Raw genomic sequence first — 15,545 nt, 5'->3', positions numbered from 1 at the left:
TAGGGTTTTTTTAAAGCCATAAAACTAAATTTAAGTTCTTACGTCAATATTTAGTTTCTCGAGTGTCCAAGCAATCTCAGTTTTTACCATACCTCTTATACTACAGCTGCCATTCTGCAGGCACCCATGACAAGTCTGCAATTCCTTGGATCTCTTATGAGGATGGAGGTTGCAGTTGGGAGAAAGGAAGTTGTGTTAATTTTTATCGCTTCAAAACGATGCTTTGAGGAAGTTCAGTCAGGTCGGCATGGCTGGATCATGGATGATCACTCCTGCCAACCCCAGGTGGCCTCACTAAGGACACTGGCATGGGAGCCAATGTGGAGGGGGGATAAAAGGGAGGAGAATCAAGGGATTTTCTCAGGGATCTGAACAAAAGGAGTGTTCATCTCCTGTGACTGACAGCTGAGACACTGGAGGTCGAAAGCAGTTTGTTTCCCCACACAGCTTTAACGAGGGGATGCTTTGACAGTGCTGTCCCTTGACCCTTCTGTTAGTGGAAAGTTCCTTAAGACTTTCGTATTCTCCAAGGTCTTCCTTTTTCTCAACAGGGACTGAAACCACATACTACACCACAAACATGTGCTATTTCAGGCACTCAGATAGAGTTTTACAATTCCAGGCTGTGATCAATTACTGACTATTTGAGATTTATAACAAGTGCTTTTTCCACAGAACGGAAATCTGATGGTGACTTCAACTTGCAACTCCAGTAAAGCTGAACAACTGCTGTTTGAAGAAGACACCCCAAATGGATCCATATTTCAAGATTTAGCAAACTCAGAACAGGCAATTTTTGTGCCACATTTAATCCAACAATCTCTGTTAAAGACTGAATCAATTACAGTGGACTCGTGTACAAAAAATTTTACATAAAGGTAGGATGTGAAATTAGTTACTGTGCAGATTCCCTTCTATAGCTGCACATATGTAAATGTTTATTGTACCTCTCCTTTTCAGATTATTGTTGTCATTGGGGAAATAAACTAAGCCAATGATATTCTGGAAGAGTACTCTTGCATCGATTACCAGTTAGCACCTTTCAATTAGAAGAATGGTCGTGTCCATGGTCAAGAGAACACGGGATACATGTACTCACATCTGACCACTTCAACAGCCTACCCGTGTAATGAGGTTCCTAAATTTGGCACAACAGCGAGGTGCCTGAGGGTGGATGGGGTGGACACAGACCTAGAATTCCCAGAAAGGGCACTATAATGATGTAGAACCTACAGTCTCTTTACACAACACTCACAGGGACTTAATGTAAAGTTAAAATCTAATTTACTTCAGGTCCATGCAAAGGACAAAGTATCTAAGACTGCACTGTGCAACTCCACATCCCATGGAAATGCTGCAGCTAGCTTAGAATAATATCTACAGAGCCAGAAGTGGTATAACTTTATATCACTGCGCTAGAAATATCACACTAGATAGCTGTGGTAAGACACAGATCCAATGGTAACGTGAATTTTCTTCTTCTGAAAGCCACATGCAGAGTTTTGCACTGAACTGTGAAGGTGACACCATCTCAGCGGGAGCTTCCTGCTCTGACAGCATGAGGATGTGGCCATGCCCCCAGCAAGGCCTTTCTTTAGTCACCTAAGTCATGTCTTAATACAGCAAGTGATGAGAGCTGCATGGGGCAAATACTTACTATACCAAGCCAGACTCAGAAACTGGGATTGTGATCCACCTAGAAAAACTGCAGGAAGAGGGAGGAGGTGTTATTTCTCATTTAGAACGAGTTCTGTGTCACTCCTTCTGTAGGAAAAAGCAAAATGCCTATGGCTTTTCCAGCCATAGGAAGAGGTAGGTCTGCACTCCAGAACGGCTCAGAACCAGTTTTACTTCAGAGCAAGGTTTCAGGAAGAGTGTGGGTGAAACACTCCCTGTTTCCATTGTGTAGGTAAACATGGGTCCAAACGAGAGGCCCATGGTCATGTGGGAATTCTGTCCTGAAGCTGGAACTGAACTCAAATCTCTCAACTTCCTGCCCTGTATTTTTCCTACCCAGCCTAGGTTCTCATCAGCCCTAGGATATCTTAATGGTTAAACAAACTATTTGCATGCCCCTGAGGATTGCAGTCACTCTCAGGAATACATGTATATATATATATATATATATATATATATATATACACACACACACATAATATATATTTCCTTCTTACCCCCTCCCCATCTTATATATTTCCTTATTGCCCCCTCCCCATCTTTTTAAAGCCTTGCAAAGAATTTTTAAGAGAATGCTCTGCAAAAGTCCAAGTGAATTGCCTTGTTTCTCCGACGTACATCTGTAACCCATCTTGCTGATTCGGAACACAAACAATTTTGTGCAGAAAGACACTGAAATTTCCTTTTTCCGTGACTGCCTGGGTTTTATATACCTCCACTGCTCTGTCTCAGTAGTTCTAGCACCAAACCAGTCACATTGCAAGTAGAGCAATACAGATGTATTGACGAGCCATGCAGATGCGTTCCAAGTGTTTGGGGTAGGACTCAAAGTCATGCACAGCTGGTTTTCTTGGCTAACTTTCACCCTTTTGGAGTTTTCTATGCTTGTAATGCTCTTCAGGACGTGTAAGTAACGGACTGTGTAAATACAAAGCATTTCTGTAAGAACAGATCTGGATGTCCTCAATTACAATGCTTTCATCCATGCATTTCCTTGAAAACCACATATTGTTTTTCACAGGTATTTCCAAATCTGCTCCATAACTGCGAATGAGGAGTAGAGCCAGTAAAATTTTTCAGCTGGACAAATTTCCCATAAAAAGGCAAGGCTTCCTTGAAAATGAAATTTTTCATAGGACTCTAGAGTTACATTTATCAGAGTTGAAGGCCCAGAATTTTCTGTTAACTTCACAAACACTCACTCCAGTGTGATTCTATCCAGGTTTTTTTTAAATATTGCAAACACAGTGTGGACATTCATAGGAAGAATTAAATCTGTAAGGAAAGACTATACTTTCAATCACATTGAGAATGCAAGAATTTCCTTTTATTCCCTAACTTATTACTTCAAATTTTTCTAACCCAGTATGTTTAAAGACTGCATTCAGAATTTTTAAATGAGGTTCACTATTATCAAAGCTTTTTCACTGCAACTGAAAGAACAACTTAACAACTTTCTGATCCATCTGATCCCAGTGCCGTGGAAAGGCCTGAACTGCAGTACAGGGTGGGGTGTGGAACATCTGTCTCACCTTTCGGACCTGCAGAGGCACCCAAACAAGTAAGAGCTGGAGTATTTGATAGTCCTACTGAGCTTTTCAGTTCAGTGCAGTATGACATTATTCTGTAGTTGCATGTTCTTTCCAGCCCAGAGAAAGTGGATTTTTCAATTTTTTTTTCCCCACATCAGTGGAAGTCAAGGATGTCCAGGTACTCCGACATCGTTCTCTAAGATTTCTTCATTTCTTCTTTTCCAGTTTCCTAAGGTTTAGCAGTTGGTTTGCAGGTGGATGGCTTGTCCAGCTTTCATCCTGTACAGTATGTAACAACCAGAGTCAGGTTTTTCTCATCTTTTTTCCCTCTTTGAATTTTCATGGATGGTATTTGCCAAGGTTGATTCATAGAACGAAGTCATGGTGCGTCCACCCGTCAGCGTCTCTGCTGAAGCAGCCAAGCCTTCCCTGGGTGCATTCCCATCCCTCATCAGGCTCCACACAAATGTGCACCATTTTACTGCTTGGCTTATTAGTTCTAAAATCTCCAGATTCTTTACCTCATTCTGGCAGTGAAAAGCTGGGAGGAGGGCTTTTAACTGAACATATATTACAGAAACACTACATTCAAGCCTCCTTTATAATGGAATGGAGAACTGACCCTAAATTTTTCAGAGCTGTAATGAATAAAAGGTTCATTGCATGACTCAATGTGCTCTCACTGTTTGGGGGGGGGAGGGGGGGGCTTTATCTTTATTACACATCTTATAATCTTTTTAAGTTTAGAGCATACACTCTACACCAGGATCTAATCTGCCTTGCTTTCTTTGCTTAACTTTTTTATACTGAGACGAATAGTATGTGTGCATAATTCTCTTATTTTTTAATTAACATTTTCGTTGCTACTAGAGCAGCTGGGCAAACTGATCATTCGCATTCTTCTAAAAACCGTTCCTTTAATAATATTTCTGTTTAATAGTATGATCTCAGACTAGAGTTTATTGCTGCTTTTTTTTTCCTTTCCTTTACAAGATTTCTTTTAAACCTGCTATTTTAAGTACATGTAAATAGTTGTTCTTCATCTCAGTTTGATACTTGCTAATCCTGAGTGAGTAAGAACCATACACTTGGTTCAGATTTGTCAGTGCACAGAAGTATTAACAAATATACCTCTTCCCATTCAGCATCCTATACTGGTTTCCAGTTTACTCTAAAAGGTTTAACACCAGGTAATTGAAAGCTTCGAAGGCCAAAAAGGCCAGCCATAATTATTAGCAGGTACTCAGGAGACTACAAGGAATTATGAGTTAATGTCTTTCATGTGTCTGGAATTGTGGAGAGGATTCCCTGTGTTAAGATGAAGCTGGGCCCTTATTAAAGAAGTCTCACAAATTGATGAGGTGTCTTAGGTTTCACAGTTGCATTCAAACCACGTGCTCCCTAAGCTGCATACGACTGACCTCTTGCCTCTTCTGTCCTATCTGCCATCCTTCAATTTGTAGGCAGGTTCCCACACAGTGTGTATTATCCAATATCCTTGCTGCCTGCTCGGCTGGAATCCACACAGGCTCCTAGCTGGGATTCCTTTCCAGACGCCAGGTTTTAAGACATGAAAGGATAAGGTGAAAGGCTCGATGCCTGTTCTGAGCTGGCCACACCATTCCTGCCAGAACCACTGCACAGGCTCTGCAAATGTACTTTTGACACATCTCTCTGTGGATTCTGATGGAGCCATTGATGGATCTGGCCTACTTGTAAGCTGCACTCACAGGAAGAACCAGCCTAGAAGTGGTCAAATGTAAGATAACCAATGGCTGATGCAAGCTGCTTCCCATATCTACTCACCGTTTCCTTCATAAGACTGGAAACTGGAAAGCAGCTATTTTGGGTGTTTCAGAGGCCCTCATCAGATTAAAGATGTCATTGCACAAGGTACTGTACAGAACCATATAAAAATATGGTCCTTATTCAGTCTAAATTACTTTTGGGTGTTAGGATAACTTTAATTTAAGAAAGAACAACATTGCACAAGGTACCTAGAAGCATGGTCATGGATCTGCACTCGCTTCCACGTGATTTTTTGGCAAAACTGAGTTTGGAAGTAGCATTCAGCTGATCAGTCTGTGCTGACTAAACTGCTACCCTTCCTAGTCAGTAGGAAAAATTATGCAGCTGTTTTAAGGGCAGCTGCATAAATTCAGCTAAATCACAGAAAAGGCTTTATATTCATTATAATATGGCCTGGGGCAAAATAAAGCTGAAGTTATTAAACTGTAACTAAAAGCTGGCCACAGTAAAATATATTGAAGTCAAGATTAAAGCACATACAGAGTATGAACTCCTAGTGCGGAGGGTGGAGGTTAAGAGAGGAAAAAGCCTAATTCCTTGGTGAAAAACCAAATTTCCTGAAATCTCTTTTCCTGTATCCCAAGTGGATTCTGGGAATTGAAAACTGATATTGAATGTCTGCATCATGCAAAAGAAAAAAGTATCAATCCAGTAATTTTCACTTATAAAAACAATAATAAGAGCATGTTCTTTCCACAGTGACCTGGATAACTTTTTTAAGAGCTTCAGACAGCATCCTATGTCAAACAGTAGTTTTTGCATGGCAGGGTTGAACTGCTTTGAAAATGCAACAGTTGGTGAGGATAAACCTTTATCTTCATTTACCCATTGTTACTTGTATTTTTGTAGCCTTCTGGTAGCAAGAGGTCACATTTCCATGAAGATAAATTCCTTATTAGACCCAACTGTGGTCTGAGGTCATTGCATATCTGTGCCAGGACAGACTTAGAAGTGATGGTGAATAGGAAGTTTTTGTGTTGTATTGTCCTGGCTTATGGCAGCTGGAGCCAGACAGCGTTAGGACCAATATCAGCATGGGCTAAAGCAGGCATATCTTTCTATTTGCTCATCACACAACAATGAGTAAATAAACACTGTCCTCCATCCAGACTGAGCTGTCAGCCCAATTAGGCAGGAGAATGTCCCAATGCCCCATGTTTCCTATACCTTCACCTCCTTCGTACCGCTCGCACGCCCGGGGTGATTTCAGAGCGACGTGGCTGTATTTAAACACAGCCTCAGTGCTGGCAGGGGTCAGCTCTGCTGTGTCAACACTAATCCTTCCTGTCTGCTATCAGCTAGTTTGACGTTTGATGTGTGTCAAGTTTCTGTGGCCACTGGAAGCCAAATATCACAGCTCTGAGATAACACTTTGCCCCGCTTTCCTCCAATCTCTGAATAACTTTGCCTTTTCTCTCCTCAAACTGAGTCAAGGGGGTCACAAGTTACTAAGACAACCTTGCATTTGCCTGAGAAATTACACTAGAATACCGTTTCCTATCCTTGAGTTGCAGTCACAAAACAATTAAACAGAATGTCCTCGAGTACAAGAATTTTAAGCCTGAAATTTTGAACATCTCATTGAAATGAGCCCTTTCCTTTTCCAGTAGGATAAATGGAGCAGGTCTAACACTGAGTTTTACAAACTTCTTAAAATTTGACACAAAAAAAGCCAGCCACCCAAAGTACAGAATACCTCAATGCTCACATCAGACTTGTTCCAAACGAAGCCAAAGGCTTCTCTCACCCCCTCCAACTCCACCAAACAGTTTATTATGACTCTGTGATAAGGATCAGTATCTACTGAGAGATAAGGCAGGACCACCACCAAACTGGGCCTTCAAAGCGGGCTGAACTGCATTATACCCCAGTGTGAAAGGATATGGCTGTCATGAAGGTGCCAGCTCTTGTCAGAAGGCTGTTCCTCCTATTTTTGCACCAGAGGAGCCTGTCCCAGGAGCCCCACGAGCCACGGGCTGCTAATTGCGGGCTGAACAATGCACGGAGCGTGTGGTGCCCAGCTCTGGCAGGCCTGGTGATCTGCTGTGACACCTACACGGGCTCAAACACAGACTGACACACCTGGAGGGTTCTGACCTGCAGCATCTCCACATAACAGAGTGTTCAAATCAAGGCAATTTCTCATGCTTAGGAGCATTTTATTCTTCAGGTGCACAGACACAAGTAAATATGGGAGAACTTGCCTAAAAAACAGCATCCAAACACATTTTCTGACTTGGCAGCACGTGGTCTGTACAGATTTGAGTCTGTGTGAAAAAGAGGAGCAGTAACACCTCTGAAAATTAATTTCCTCACAAAAAAAGAAAGAGGTGAGGTAGAATATATACTCATCCAGATCCTGATAGAATATATCTAGACCAGCTAACCAGTCACCTAAACCGGGAGAACTGTGCACAGTACAATAATCCTCTCCACAATCAGAATTTTCCCCTCAAGGAAATGACTTAACAAAATTCCATATTGGTGTTAAAAAGTAAAAATTCTCTCACTTGTGTTATCAAAGTCACTGAATTTGAAAGTGTTTTTAGTGTCAGCTCCAGATATGAGCAAAAATAACACTACAAAAATATATGTGCATGCATATGTGATATAGTCATTATGGATGTAATTATATACTTTACATACAATTTAAATTTAAATATATTTCAGCAGGGATTCAGGATTTTCTTTGGCAAACAGTGTATTGGAGCCAACAGTAAATATTCAGGCTCTTTGTAGAATGGTCTGTCTTTGCAACACACATTAATTACCCTCTATTCTAAATGTTTTGGCTCTTTCAAATTTAAGGGATAAATTATGAAATAAGAGTTCCTCCTTTACACCAGAGTTACTAAATCCCTCCAGCCTTTCACACTCACCAAACCACATAAGATGTCTGTGGCTGAGGCACACTAGGAAAGAAATGCACCCTCTCCATCTTTAATGACAAAACCTGACCTTGATCTCATTTGAGTCTCTGGGAAGGATTAAGCTTGGGACAGAGAAATCCAAAAGGCAAACATTTCTTTTAAATTCACAACTGGTAGCAAAAATATAAATAGACACTCAGAAAAAAACCAAAAAGGACAAAAAAGGCTAGAGTTAATTAAAAAAAAAAAAAAAAAAGAAGAAAATGCTGAAGTTTAACATAAACATTGGATAAAAAGTAGATATTTAAAGCTACAACAGAAGTTTAAAACCGTGCAGCAGCAACCCTTATCACTCTTCTCAGTGAGAGGCAATTTCATTGCTGAGTCACCAGCAGCAGTGGGTAAGATTATACTAATTCCCAGATGTATTTCCATTTGCCTGGCTGTGTTCTTGCACTTACCATTCTCAGCTTTCTAAAGCCACAGGGAGAGTGCTCAGATGAGAGGTTAATTTTAGTCATCATATCTTTATCATAGGTGAGCCACATAAAAACCAATGTATTGGAGTTTAGGTCTTCTAAACCAATAGTTTATAAATTTTACTTTATAATCCAGACAGTAAACATATCTCCATTCCTATCGAAGATTCTGCAAGGTCTTATTTGAGGGCAGGTGAGAGTCTTGATCTTACAGGAGTGGCTGTAAAGAGAAAGAACCAGAGCGAGCTTCAAGCCTGTCACAGATCCTTTATATATCAGAGGAAATAATCTGTGTCGCATAAGGAACAGCAACATGCTTCTCTCATCTTGAGAGCAAGAAGGGAAAGGAGGCTCTTAAGCAGGAGTTCTCCTGTTCTCAATATTATTTCATGAAGCACAACTCTTTACAAAGTATATAGATGCTGGGATATTTCACACAAGTCACTGCTCTGCTGATACTGAACATAAACTTTTGGGTACACTATGAATCAGATAATTTTAAGGCATAAGCTTTCATTGAAGATATTTTGTCTACTTGATCTTCAGGTGATGTCCTTCATTACAGCTGTTAACACCTAACAGGGAGCACAATATGATCAGCGTGGCCTTGTCCCTAGTGCTGAGTGGTTTACAAACAAGGCTCCTCGGCTCTTTTACAAGCAATTCAGGATTTCTTGGGGTTTTCCGGCTGCTTTAAGATCACTGGTTTGACTAAGTCACAACACGGCCTACCCAGCCTCTTTTCCCAGACAGGAACTGGAACACATGGCTTGTGGTTGCGGTAAATTAATAAGGGGGTGAAAAAAAGAAATAAACGGAAGGGACTTTTCCCATGTGTTTTACAACAGTGCAAATCTGTCCCGCATCCAGTTCATCTGCAGCATACCATTCTCCTGCCAGCCATTCCTGCGCTCACTTGCTGTATGATATAACTCCAGTCTCCCCCCACCACAAGCTTTGTTTTTAATGGGTTCTCTGGATTTCGAAAGGCCAGATACTGATGATGTAAACTGGTGTCAATCCACTCTGGATTTTGAAACCAGATCCAGATTTGCTTCTAAAATATGTATTTAAATGGATGAGGAATTCCCTGCTTGTAATGTATACAGCCTTAAGCCATAATTATTGTCTCTACTTGCATAAGAACGTTTACATAGCTATGCAACAAGAACGCTCAGAAAGAAGTATCTCTGCAGACCGAATTTCACTTTGCATAAGTGTATTGCAAATTAGGCCCAGAGATAATAGAGCATTATAAATTATTCAAATGCAGTATTCTTCAAAGGTGAAAAATTCCCACTAAAATGCAGGATTTCCTGAAATGTTTTACAAGAAAAAAAGTCTGTGTTGTATTTTTAAACTACATCCTCCTCACTACCATTCTTGTGTCAGTGCAATAACCATTAGAAGGTTTTTATGTGGTGTGGGTGTGAGTTTCTTCATAATTATCAGCAGAGTATCTCTGGAAAGCCCTTTCCCTTCATTTCCACAGGTCTGAGGAGTGTGACAGAACTGACAAATCTTGGAAACATGCTGTGAAGAAGCACAGCCGCTCAGCCTCTCTTCATTCTTTGGCAAAGCTTGGGTCAGCCTGTGGTTTTACGTAGTCCGAGAAACCATTTAAGCATCATCCAAAATTACAGTGATCAAGAGTTGCATTTCAGCAGAGGAGACCCAAAAGTCTGTATAACTAATTTTCCCACAGTCCACAAACCCAAAACTTCAATCCTAGTGTATTCTTACCCTCTGCTTTTATACAGCTGATCAATGTTTGTAACCAGCTGATCTGTTGTCTGTCAAAGGATGGGGAACTAACTCTTCCTCAGTGTGATGTTAAGTAGGTGAAACAAACCACCAGCTGCCTAAAGCTCCCCAGAACACGTTGGGGAAGTCATTTAACTTGTAAATAAAGAGCCTGGCTATGGCCCTTTACAACCACTCTTGGATGCCCAAGTCTGCATGTTCTCAGAAATCTCCTCTAGGCAAAGTATGAGATCAGGCTCTGGGCCTCAATCCAAAAGTTCACGGAAACCCATGGAAATAATTCCACTTGTTCACTGTAGTTAGCATGGGAAACCAAATTGCTCTGAATGCACCTGAAGTATATCCACAGTCAAGTACTTAATCTCCACATGCAGAACTTAAACCCTTAGGTGTCTGCTTATTCATATTCTGTGCATTTACCGTAACATCACAAGATCCACTCCTCATCCAAGACATGACTTAAAGCAGATGATAATTGTTGGCAGTAAAAACAAGTATTATGGTCATGCCCAAAATTCATGTCTGTTATGCCAAGCATTACATATAATTAATTTGTGATGTGTAATTTGTCCCATAGACTTTATCATGTCTCCTCCTCAGTGGAGGAGTGTAGCCCTTCAGTGCTACACCACAGCTGAAAACAGGATTTGTTGACAGGTTTATAATGCACAAAGCCTGGCCCAAATCTAGACCAGCCATATACTATAGAGACTGCACTCAGACTTCACCAATTATCAGAAAATGATGTTTAATAGACCACAAATGTAATTTGAAGGGAAAATAATGAAATAACTTGGGTTTGATAAGCTGAAACGTATGCAATTATTGCATGACTTCAAATGGGCTCCACCGGCTTCTCACATACCACACCAATGTACACTTACTATGGCCACCAAGGAAAAACAAGGTACAAAAATAGCTAAAAGTAATGAAAACAAAATTCTGATGATATAAATATGGAGGCTTCTAAAACTACTCCATGATATCTAATTTATTCCTGGGATCTAAAGGTTGGACAGTTGTCTATGCCAGTAGGTGTGACCATCTTAGCAAGGCTCCAAAAGGAATCAAATCTCTCTTGATTGGAAGTACCTGGGTTTATCTCAATCCAGAAGGCTAACATGAGATCTGGAATGCTAACATGACATTTTGTAATGACTATTGGACCTCATGTCTTGTAGTTTAAGCCAGACAACAGCTGAAGCAGAACAAAAAAGGTCTGAGAATATCTGAAGCCTAGATTCTGTAAATAGAACCAAAAATAATCAGGCAAATTGGCTCTCCCTACCCGTACACATGCTGCCTTTCTTTTGTGAAATATATGATTAGCCTGCACAACTAGAGGTGTAAGAACAGAATTTAAAAAGTAATAAAACAGGCAAAAAATGGGGATGTCTCCTTTAAGAAACGACAATTTTTTTGTCTCAACATTAGAATTTATTCTGCAATTGGCACATGCATTTATCATATCCTTTTTTAATTTTATCCTTTTCATTGTAGCAGGAGATATAAGCCAGATCAAGAAGATACCTATGCAGTGAGGTAAAATGTGATCTAAGAAAATTATCCTACATTTCAAATTGAAATATTTTAAAAACTGTTATTGAAAGGCTGTTCCTGACCTTTTCCTTTTGCCCTCCCAAATTTCAGCTACAGGCTGCAATAAAAACAGAAAATGTGCTAAGGAATTATGAATCTTCCATACAGGCACAAATTAAGGTACTTACAGGTACATGGACACCTTCAGATGCCTCATGAATGAGGTGGTTAAATTGCTACTGGCTCCAAATGCACTGATTTATGGTAATGGGAAACTATACAATATGCTCTTGAAATGCAGTTTGAAATGATTGATAAAGCTTTAGTCTGACTGAACACATACAGTAGACAGATTAAGTGTCTGGCTTATCTGTCTGGTCCTGGGTGTTCATCAGTCAACCTCACTAACAAGCTGAAAGTCAGGATTGTGGTCAGCAAGTTCATATCCATCTGAAAATATGGAGTCTACAGCGAGCTCTGTCACACAACGGCAGCACACTGAACCTGTTTAATGCTTGCTTACCCCTGCTAATGCTCCAGGAAAAGAAAGAACTGCAGACTTGAGAAACAAGTTCACCCCTTGCATTTACTTTCCCCCTTCATTACTTTTTAACATCACTTTGAGTAACAACTGCTGAAACCCATTAACAAACTCATTTTATGGTGCCAGAAATCTCAATAGCTCATAAAATTGTATTATGAACCACGTTAAATTTTGCTCGAGTCAAACGTGATTTAATAGCTTTTAATCCAAACACTGGATTTCTGTGTGAGGAGTGGCCTTCCAGCCTGGTACACAAAACAGCTTCAAAGTAAAGGCCCAGCTCATAAAGGTGAAGTGGGGTAAGAAATGTGTGGTGTAGAGGATGTAAGTCCAAACTCCCAGTGATGTAAAGCAGCATCATGCCATGGCCCTCATGAAATCCCAGCTGCCAGAGCTAAGATGTTGAGGGGAATATCTCTAGAATCAGTTGCTTCACCAAAAACTCGAATTTCACTGATTTAAAAGATGTGACTATCAATATTTTCATGGGCCAAACAAGGTATTTAAGCTGGATTTCAAGCTAAAATGTAAAGAATGTTCTATGGAACACAGGAAAAATTCAGCACAAGCTGAGCCTTTTCTGAAAGATCAGCTTCCTCCTCTCCCACCATTCACCACTTTGGGGGGGATTTAAAAAAAAAAAGGATCAATGAACTCCAAACCCCTTTGCTGTTAATCCATGCTGAGCTTCAAACAAGCCTGTGGAAGGACAAGACCTGAAAAGGTATTCGCAATAAAAGAGGCAATGGACACAAAAGTATATGCTGCTAATTAAAAATGTAAAATTATATCACAATGACTTTAAATGAGAATGATCTCAGTCTAATCACATAATACTTTCTTTTGTGCTCTAGGTCACGCCGTCACTCAGATGCAGCATTCAGGAAGCACATTTCATTAGACTAAATAAAGCTTCAATCATGTGTAAAATTTCCAACTTGAATAGGCAGCCATCATATCATTCATCAGTCTAGATGTATTTAATGGGTGTAATTTCTTCCTCATATTTCTGTGTTGTTTCATTTCCATTATAGAAATCTTTCAAGGTTGCTCCTTTTGCTCTTCTCAGGATAAATAATACTTTTTTTAAGTTGTATCCCAAAAATACATCCCTTTTTGTTTGTCAAAAAAATTGGGTGATGGAGATTAATTTAAACCAAGACAGAGAGAAACAACAAACCTAAATCATAACACACACCTTCCCTGCCAGGAGTCAGATGGTATTACCCGTACTTGCATGTCTTGCAATAAATAATTATGCTTAATCAAAAACAAATTGAGCAGTCTTGTTCAAACATAGCAGCCCCCTGTGGATGCTGACACTCTTGCTACAGATGGATGCAAAGGGATTATGTTTAACACATGACTTTAAAGCAAAACACAGGAGCCCATCTCCATCCCTTGCTTCATCCTTCCCCCTTTTTCACCCTGACATGCATGCATAGACAAAATAAAATAAAAGAAAATAAAACCTTCTGCCTTTCAAATTTCAAATGGAAAGGGTGAATTAACAATTCAGGGAAGATTTGCAAACTCATCAGGAAGAAACCATAGCAAAGAAGTGTATCTTTCCAGCACCAAATGTTAGTCTTATAGCTTAATCTGGAAAAGAAAATATTTTCTCCTAGACACTTAATTTGGATGCACAGCTGCCTTGCTTATGAGAGGCAAAATTATGACAGTTCTGGGCTCCATACATAGCCAAGGTTTCTGCACCAGCAATATAACTTTGTAGTTTTCTATCTGGTCTACTTCCCACCACCACCACACTTCTAAATTTTTTTTTCCACTGTTTATTCCTTTCTATGCCTCCACAGAAGACAGAAAGGCAAAATATCACATTGGGATTGGACTAGATAGCCAGGTTAAGCCTCTCCTCCTCTTCCCAGCACAAACCTTTCCCGGTTCTTCTCCTTTGCTCTGCACTCCTCTTTATGTACATTTCAACCATCTGTTGCTTCCCCCGTGACCCAGCCCCAAACCTGCAATGGGATCTGTTCTGCTGCATGGGGCTCTGCACAAACAACGATTTCCATTTCAGAATCCCCACTCTAACTGGGTCCCAAAGCCTTGCAGGCTCATCCTTATTAGCAGCACAACCAAGCTGCTGGATGAAAACACAAAAAGCTTTACATGTACCTTTTCTGATACGTGAATATGCTTCAGAATCCCAGGCGCAGCAAAGAGGATGGAAGATTTATCCATCAGGCTGTTGCAGCTCCAACCACAGGATTTTCCCAGGCAGTGATTTGAAGTCCATGGAGTGGAGTCCTGAAAAAAATCAAGCAGTAAAAATACAGAGTTAGTAATATTCCTTTTTGATCACAACTTTCAATGAAGACTAGTTATTTTGGATGTCATGATTATTTTTGAGGGTTGAGACAACATGGGAGGAGAGTGGCTGGCAGAGACATAGAAGACAGCCTCAAGAGGCCTTGTTTCTCTCCTCATGGTTGAGACAGAAAGCTGACAGGTTCAGTTTTGAAAAGAAAAAAACCACAAAGCCAAGGCTGTTACCTGGTTGCAACAAAATCCAGAAGAAGTTCCACTACAAATGCTGATGACCCGAATGAGAATAAAAAGCGCAGTGGAAAGCCCTAAGGAGCACCATTCTGGCCAGGGTAGTTGGGTACAGTTCAGATCATTTCTGATAACACATCTACTCATCAGTTTGATACACGACCTAACTTTCATTCAAGCCAGTGGTAAAATTCCGCTGGCAGATGCTGAATTGGAGAACTTTGTCCAACACCCAGAAGGAAAGAGAAAAGCCAGAATCCTTCTCCAAGGACCATGGGGAGACTGGAACCACTTTTCAGCTCTGCCAGAAGTTTCCCACGTGACCGCCTGCCAATTTTTAATTTTGTCTGACCAAGAAGCTCAAATATATTTTTAAAAGCTAATGAACTTTATAAGCCAGTGCCTCTGTGGCATAATTCCCATTAAAAAGGAAAATTTAAAAAAACCAACAGTGCCTGGGAATGTTTTTAGTGCAAGAATTTTTAAATGGTCAACTTTTTCCCTCTTCTGTGGCAAAGTGAGAATAGGTATAAAACTTTCCTCATCCATAATATGTGGCACAGGATTGATTTTCAATTAATCCACTTCATACTGTATTTCTCTGATCAGAGTTCTTAATGTGAAAAGAAATCTCTACATTTCATTGGAGACATCCTTATACCGTCGTGGATAAAGAAGAGATGGAAACCTGCCCAGCAAAGGGAAGCCTGCATCTCCTAAATCCACGATAGGGTCACTTTTCAGCTTCATATGTGTGATTGGAGCATTTAAAACACAGATCAGCTCAGCTCAGCTGCAGCCTGACAGGTGC

General features: G+C 40.3%; 1 long non-coding RNA gene across 2 annotated transcripts in view; it reads right to left on the bottom strand.

Moving 5' to 3' along the window:
* LOC109145101 overlaps window positions 1-14,479 on the bottom strand; it is a 125,388-nt gene extending 110,909 nt beyond the window's left edge. For both annotated transcript variants that reach the window (XR_002046304.3, XR_005603988.1), the window contains exon 1: window positions 14,354-14,479. This is a non-coding gene — a long non-coding RNA (uncharacterized LOC109145101). The remainder of the gene's footprint in view (window positions 1-14,353) is intronic.
* Between the last annotated feature and the right edge of the window lie 1,066 nt (window positions 14,480-15,545).

The sequence above is a fragment of the Corvus cornix genome, chromosome 3 (assembly GCF_000738735.6).
Source record: "Corvus cornix cornix isolate S_Up_H32 chromosome 3, ASM73873v5, whole genome shotgun sequence".
Classification (NCBI taxonomy): domain Eukaryota; kingdom Metazoa; phylum Chordata; class Aves; order Passeriformes; family Corvidae; genus Corvus; species Corvus cornix.
The sequence above is the reverse complement of the archived record's forward strand: the minus strand, read 5'-3'. Positions and strand labels throughout refer to the sequence as shown.